The following is an 8,713-nucleotide window of genomic DNA, read 5'->3' as shown; positions in this document are numbered from 1 at the left end:
GGGAGTGGCGGTCGGGTGCTTGCATTGCACCCCATTACTTCAGATGGATGGCGGAGGGGTGCTCCACATTAAACACTGTTCCCTCAGTCGGAACCTTTAATTATAACTCCTCAGTATCACTTACAGCAGCCCAGCACAGATGTTAAAAACCTTTTGCGGCTTAGTTAACCCACCTTACTTAATCTCAAGAAGGGGTGAAGCTGCAGATGGCGTATCAACAGTCTGAGGACATGCATGATCTCTGACAACAGAAGTGCCTTCCCTGTTGGGGAGGGCGACGGCTCCCCGCATGCGTGTGTGTTTTCATGTGTGTGTTCATGTGTGTGGCATGAAACTCTGCAGCATTTTGAAACCGACTCAGAAGTTGCGTGCGTGCCATAAAACTGGTGAGGGGTAAAGTGTATCAGAGCCTCCACCGTCGCTAAAGCAGCGCAACCAATTCAGCAGGGAGCCTGACTGGTCTTGTTAGGTGTGTGTGTGTGTGTGTGTGTGGGGGGGGGCTGTAAATCAGTGTCCCTATGAGCAGCTTTGTTTACATATTACTCACTTTACTTTAGTCTGAAGGGTTCAGCACCCCCACCACCGCCACCACCATGCTTCTGTGTATGGCTCATAAAACTAAAGATGGTATAAAATGCTAGTGTGGGTTTGCTGCCTCACCGGTGTGTTGATGCCACAACACACTGGTGAGTGTGTCAGGCCAAGACCGTGTAGACTTATTCCCCAGTACACTGACACCATAAATCGAGGGGGGGTTGGCTGCATGCTGAATTTAAACAGATTTTAATGGATTATAATGTCTTGATATAGGCACTAGAGACAGAGAGAGACAGAGTATTTGTAAATATTTTGTTAAGGTCCCTCATATCATCCTTCTGCCCCCCATGCTTGATTGTATTTAGCTATATTGGGTGACAACCGAGGCCATAACTTCCACTTCCAGACACATTCCAGACTTTCTCACCAAAACAATTTTATTAGGAGGGGCTCTAATTAAGTGACCTCTCCTATGTTCTTGTTGTCATTGGTGGCTGTAAAACTTTGACTTTGGCAGTGATTTTCCACGGGCCAGAGAGTATCTGTGTCAACATCAAGTCAGGCCTAGACACAAGGTGCCACACTCCAAAGGTTAGGTAAGTGTGATATCCTGACGTGGAATCCATTTTCCTAGATCTATAAGCCTTGCCTCAGTGGCTATATATTGTGTGAAGAGATAACTCTCTCTCTTTTCCTGCCTCCCTCCCTCTCTCTCCCCCCCTCTCAGACGCTGATGCATACAGGGTACCTGAGCAAACACACCAACAATCTGTTATAACAACATCCACTTCAGTTTTTCGCCACGTTGCTGCCGCGCAGCAGAACAACCGCCGAGACGTTCCGCAGTTCCATCCCAGAATTGCATCATCCCTCATGTAAACCCGCAGGAGGTTTGTTTTAAACTGGCAGTGATTTCTGACATTTTGCTCCAGCAGAGAACTACAGAACATTTGCAGCCAAGTTCCACAGTAAATAAGGAAGAGAAATGCTTTTTAACTTCTGTCCATAACTTCACTCTGTATTTATGTATATGTGTGTGTGTGTGTGTGTGTGTGTGCGTGTGTGTGCGTGTGTGTGTGTGTGTGTGTATGCATATAGACCACATGTGTATGGTTTTAATGTATCAATAATGTATTACATTTTACACCTGAAAACTGACTTCCCAGTATAAATAATAAGCGACTGCATGTATAAATAATGGTGACACAACCTAAGACATAATTCATAATTATTGGCACGGTTCTGATTCAGTATCTTTCTTTGTGTTCCGCCATTTGTCAGGTGACTAGAAAATCAAAAATGCCTCATCCATGAGACAAAAACACCCACACAGGTATTGACTGATGCATTCGTGCTGCGACGCTGGTAATATTGTACACAACCGAGGTGACGGCTGCACAGCGAGGCAATAGAAAACTTATCTTAAACAGACCTATGCATTAAGCATATTGTAGAATACAGTGTAACATTCATCACTGTCAAGGACACAGTTTGTATAAATTTAAATGCGCTCAAGCGTTCAGTGGATTTTTTTCTCCTCCTCGTGCACATGTGTCGCCGTCGAGCTGCTTTATTTATTTATATTTTTTCTTTCATTCAGCTTTGAATATGAACACTTCAGCGGGTTCTTGTATTTAGCAATTCTTATATAGAAATGATTTAAAATTTGCTGTTAGGGGCAAGAATACTTTGTCTCAATGTGATGTGAAGTCAGTTCAATAAAAGCCCAGCAAAAAGCCCTACATTTAGATTTGTGGGAACAGATTGCTCAAAGATGTAGCCTACTTTAAAACCAATCATGGCCCCGAGTGCTGAATGCATTGGGAACCAAGACATGGCTGTGTAAGTGCCTGACAGTTTTAACATTGAAATAAATTGCCTAACCTTTCCCACTTCCAGTGACGAAAACTGGAAAAATGGAAGATAATGGGTTATTATTCACTGAAGGTTCCCATACATAACAATGTCATCAATAATAGCTCTCTGGGGCTCATAACATGTAATGAATCTGTGAATCAACAGTTTTGTTTTATGTTTCATGTTTTTTGGACTAACGAGAGGGAAAAAGGGCACAAGAATCAAAATGAAAGATTAATATCTGGAGATGACTCCTCGGTAGAATTCTTGGAGGACTGTTTTCAACCTTCAGCCGTGACTCAATTCGCCAAATAAAATGAGCAGAACCTCACAAAGGATGAACATCAGTACTGGCTTAGACTCCGGCAGTAAGTGGGCGATAGACTTACGAAGATTTGGGGGCGCTTGCCTGACAAATGCAATAAACAGAATTATCCTTCAGAGGCAGCGCCGCTGTGTACCGCAGCTCTGTGCCCGCCTCCTCCACGCCACTGAGGCCTGGTAGAACGTGCAACACTCAGGAGAGCCTCGGAGCAGCGGGGGTAGCGGCGCGTGGGGTGGAAGACTGGAGGAGGGTGGGTGGAGGGGGCTGAAAGCTCATGCGTGGGGGAGAAATAAGAGTTGCTGGTAGACCGAGACTGGCACCAACATGTGGGGAGGTGTGTGCGAGGCATTCTACAGAACAAATGAGGGCACGGTCGCCTGTCATATTTCACATTTTCTTCGTTCTAAATAAGACAAAGACCATGCGAGCAGAAAGCTCTTAGGAGGCATAAACAGCTGGAGAACGTTGCACCTCCACTCTGCTGTGACCCCCCCGCCGCAATAAATCAGAATAAAAGTGATTATGATGAGGCAAAGTGATCAAGCAAATGAAATATCTGGTCTTTAGCGTATAGCTCACTGAGGTAAGGTGTGTTTTATAGCCCTTGCTCTTGGGGAGCCATAGCTTTCCCATGTCCTGGACAATTTGCCTCTCTTATTGGATGTTCTGCCTTTTCTTTAAGGGGGGTTGGCGATGAGAGCGTGGCATAATGGAGAGCATGCTAGTCATTCGCATGATTGTTGATTAGAAATTGTTTTGTGTTTAAAAAAGAAAAATAGCAAAAAGAAAACTTAAGTCAAATGAAAAGATGAGTCAAATATACACACAAACCAAACTTGAATCCTCTCAACATGCCAAGTTCTTTCAGGGGGGGTGAGCTCAGGAGCTAGCAGAAAGCTCTGGCTCTGAGAAAAATGAGCACTTTTAATGGGTTTTTTCATTTATTCACATTATTCAACCATATATACAGTCATTATGATTACTTATGTACATGTTTATAATTAGGACACCTTTTTGAGCAACTGTAGATGCTAATCAATATTTAGCAAAAATATTTACTCATCTACATATTGAGATTGGCGGGTTTGAATTTTTATGCTTTTATGGTGCATGGTTTAGGATTATTGCCCATATTATTACAGTAAATACTATAAGGAGCATGTGCCAATCAATACAATAAAAAATACATTTACTTGTAGCCTCTAAAAAGCCGGAACTGGCCCTGACCTGGGTGCTGTCAGTTCATCCAGTAAATGTTCCAGCTCCAGCAATGATCTAGCAATGATAGTTGTGGATCAATACCTCCAGCCATGTGGACAGCCACCTAGAATACCCACAGCTACTGTCACAGCCGAGCGAGTCGCGAACGCTCCGCCGACATCTCCACCCCTGACTGCGTTGACTGTGGGCCTCTGACACGCTTAATTTTATAATTTGATCAAGAAAAGTGTCACATTAAGCAGATCTTGCAGTCATAAATGAGAAATATGGGGGATTTATGATCTGTAAATGAGTACCCCTTCATGGATGGTTATTTTAGTGTCAAAATATATTAAATACATAGGGAGGAAAGGCTGGAACGGATCCTATTCCATACAGTTAATGCTGCAGAGTAGTTACTTGTTTGTCTGCATCCGGTTCAATTTAGTCACAGTTTTATGTTTAAGATCGGCAAAGCAACAATCACATTTTTTAAAATTCAGCTAAATGTATGATGCACGCCTGTAGGGAGTAAATCGGTGGTGGCTGCATGGAGAAAAGCAAAGCGATGCTATGTGCAGAGGAATGAAATTGGTTAATACAAAGGCATGTCCATAAAAACAATGTCCTTTCTCCAGTGACAGAGACAAAGTGGTTGCGTTTGGAGCGTGCAAGCGCCAGAGACAAGTGATGGCTGGAGGTAGACTTTGGGAGAGCCTTTGAATTTCATGTCCAAGAAGAGGCAGCCCATCATTAAAAAAGCCTAATTTCTGTGTCAGGTAGGCTTACAGGTAATCGATCACCTTGTCACAGTGGCTTCCCCCCCCTTCCCCGTTAAAAAGGAATTCTGCGTCTCTCCAATTAAACTTGTTGCCGAAGAAAATGTCTTTGGGCCATTTTCCCTTTTTCTACCTGACCTCATCTTTGAACATTTGAAGTTGCGGATTCAGACATTATTTCCTAACGCAGCCAGTTTTTCACAGCATTGGTCACATTTATGAGGAGTTATATTTAACGGCACTTGAACAGTTTAGAAATCATTGTTCTGAAATTCTCCATCATCATCATGTTTGTTAAAATGTGTGAACAATTGTAATGAAACATTAAAAAGCATTTCAGTCATCGTCGGCAGGCAGCAAAGGAACCTTGGTTACTTTATGGTTGAATTTAACATTTCCAGTTTCTCTCATCCGGACTGGGAAAGAGTTACATCTGCGTGAGTTTTACTCAGCATGATGGCAGCAGCTCTGGTCCCCAGCGGGCGACTTAATGAAAGACTCTTATCTCGGTTTAGAGAGTTAATATTTCTCAGTTTCATTTTCTTTGAAGACCAGAGACTCCCCCGTAGTTCAGAAATGCCTTTGCTCTTCTGAGGGAAGCTTACATCCCTATATTTTGGCAAAAGCAACAGAGTAGCGTTGCTTATGGGTAATGAGTTAGAACTCCCGTATCGCTAAGTTTAATGTTATTTAGTGTGGTTAATCTGTGGTTGCAGAGGCCATGGTCAGACAGAGGGGTCAAAGAGACCACAGAATGAGCCTGTGTCTGCATTCATCATCAGCACATCAGAAAGGGCTTATTTTTATTTATAGTCAGGATACTGTGATGGACACGTTGGCAAAAATATTCAAAATAGCAAAGAATGCTACGCTAGTTGTAAGAGCCGTTGACGGCTGTGGCAGTGTTGGAAGAGCTGCAGAACAGAGCTCCCATAAGATATAGTGTCAGAACCATGATTACGTTCATCCTCAGCCGGCGTTTAGTTGGACAGAGGTGCAATGGCAGCAGAAATGCAGCGGGGAAGAGGGAGCCTTGATTAGCAGCAGCCTTCCCGGCATGCTCCACAATGACAAATGACTGACTTCGAACAATATCTAAGGCGATCAGGATAAAGCACCAGCCATTTCAAGCCTCAGCAAAATTCTAATTTTAATTAGACAGTGCGCCACACACCAAATATAAATTGTTCCCGTGGCATTTTGGCCTAACAACTCCTGAAACAAAACGAATAAAGAAAATGATTAAAGCGATAACCAATGCATAAAATTTAAATTATTGAGGCACCACATTTGGGATCTGCCTGTCAGTGCGCTGCCATTTTTACCCTCCCATTCAGCCCTCCATTCTCTCCGCATGAGGGAGATTGGAAAACAGAAGGAATTCAGGAAAAGGAGAGGAAAAGCACGGGGGGGGGGGATTGGTATGTTAAAAGGTAAAAAGTGTACAGGCAAATAGGCCCTCAGCTTTAACGTTATTAATGACTCTTCAAAGATCTCCGACTTTTCCAATCTCTCAGAGAAGCGCATGAAGGAGTCTGCAGATGAAGCTGACCTTCAAAATGTTCTTTGGTCTTTAGTTAAGAAATTCACTCACCATTATGGCATCATTAAGGAAACAAGGATAAAATTACTCCATGGTTAATGGCCTATAGGATCCCCCACCAAAATTTGTTTCAGATCTAATAAAACTGTGCTTAACACAGTCAAATGAATTATGAGGACTGTTATGCGGGGTATTAAAATATGGAAAATAGATTTTCGTGAGCTTGGGGGACTGGACTTTTCAAATCAGATGGTAGAATGGGATTTTTCGGGCGATAAAATGCCACCGTGTCTCCATTTAATTCTTTTTCCGTGATGTATTGTGTGCTTTTGACTGTCCTTAAAACACAGCATTCGACGTCGCAATTTTTTTCATTCTGATTCCAAGAACGACAAAAACACGCGTGGCGGCAAGTCCGCAATTACGCAAATAAGTCGTGTAATGAACGAGACAAAGAGTAGCTTGGTATTATTTGTTAAATTAAGGTTTCCTCGGAGAGGAAAGATGCACAGCTTGTTATTAACATATCACACACATGCAGGCAGCAAGCTGTTAGGGAGCAGAATGATGCTTGGGGATATTGAGGGCCTTCATTGTCTCGAATACCCCCAAACCTGCAGAACCGTGTCATTTTCACCACTTATTACCTGCTATTGTAATCCAGACCCCGATGCCATTATGAAATACAGACTTATTATGAAAAGGGGTAAAAGTTGGCCCAAGATGGGGCCACAAAGAGGTGGTTTATGCGGTAATGGCGTTTGCTCTCTTTAAACTTTAATCTTTCCTATTAATTCCCTGCAACTGGAGAATGTGCGAGAGTTAATGTTCCATGAACGTGTTTCTCACTCCGCAATCTCTTCAAGCTAATTACCTTCAGGTGCTAAATGGTGGGAAATTGCCATCCATTTGGATGAGAAAAATTTCACCTCCTGCTCCCTGGTGAAACATTTTTTTGCTGGGCACATTAAGAAGGGAAAAAAAGCTGGAGGGGGTGTGGACTCCACCAAGGTAAACAGTGGTCATAAAAGTGAAACTTCCAAATCTTTTCTGAGCTGTAAGAGAGCCTTGCTCCTTCCCTTCCACCGTACTGATTAGCAACAGTGGCAGGAGGTCAGCAGGTACTTTCCGGAATGTAAAATAGACACTTGGCTGGTATCAAATCAAATATAATTTCCATTTCAAATTTAAGTCACTTTCCTTTTAATGTTCAAAGAAAAAGCTCCCAAAATGACACTCATTAAAGCGCATTTATGCACTATTAGCAATCTGCTGCATTGATGAAGCGACTGTAGCTGAAACTTTGAGGCTGTGGCTCTAATGGGGCCACAACATAGTTAAAAATAAGAAACTCGGAAAACCATCAAGAGTGTAAAATGGTAAAGCAAGTCAATTCTCTACCCTGTAGAGGAATAAAGAAAGAACCCTCTCTTACACAATGTGGTCCTTTAGCCTTTAAGTCAAGGTTCAGGAAAGCAAAGAACATTTAAATACACATAAGGAACCATCAAAATTGCCTATTATGACCTCATATTAGCTGGTGTCTTAAAGAGAAACACTTATAAAAGCTGTTTTTCAAGGTTTTACAGGTACCATGTAGTAAGAAAGGGACTGAAAGTTTGGAAATCATACAGAAAGATCAAAAAGGCTATCATATTCCAACATTAAAGCAAAGATTAAGCAATATTATGTCTGATATATGCCATACAAATAACGGACAGAATGTTCATGTCACATCTATGTTGTAACATACTGTTTGTTTTAGTGTGTTTACCAATTTATATTTATCTTTTATGTCTGTTAGCATAGTGCGAATGTATTTCTGTAGTGTTATCAGCATGCACAGTAAACATATCACGGAAATAAATATTGCATTTACTTGCCTAATGGCCTGGATATAGTGTTCACTGGAGGGCCTGTCAAAAGTCAGTCTTATGGAGATGAAGCTCAGAGCGTCACGATGGAAGGGAAGACTCATTATATTTAACTCTTGCACACATCAGCTGCCAAAACTGTCCTCACAAATCAAATCATCCTGCAGATTTTTCTTTTACAAGCAACTAACTGGGACCTCATTTGAATGCAAAAGTTGCTGCTGATGCCACAGATAACAGAATAACTTTATATGGCACAAGTGGGCAAGAGGGCACCACTTCTTAGCTGAGTGCATGACATCAATAAAAGAGTTTTCAGATGAAGAGTTTATACTTAATACATGATCGAATCTGCCTACTAACCCTAACCTGAATGCTAATGCTAACCCTAACTGCCCGTAGATCTAAGTCAATTTAGTCCAAAAAAAGGACTTTAAAAGACAACTTTGAGGTTATTGATCAATTAAAACATTGTCTCGAGAAACTAAAGCATGAACAACCAGCATGAATTGTCATTTTCAACCCCAAGACTTCCAAAAACCAACTTCCAGGCTTCTTTTCTCTCAATGAAGACACAAACTACGGTCTTTAAAGGCCT

This window comes from Takifugu rubripes, chromosome 1 (genome assembly GCF_901000725.2).
Source record: "Takifugu rubripes chromosome 1, fTakRub1.2, whole genome shotgun sequence".
Lineage (NCBI taxonomy): Eukaryota > Metazoa > Chordata > Actinopteri > Tetraodontiformes > Tetraodontidae > Takifugu > Takifugu rubripes.
This window is presented reverse-complemented; position numbering follows the sequence as displayed.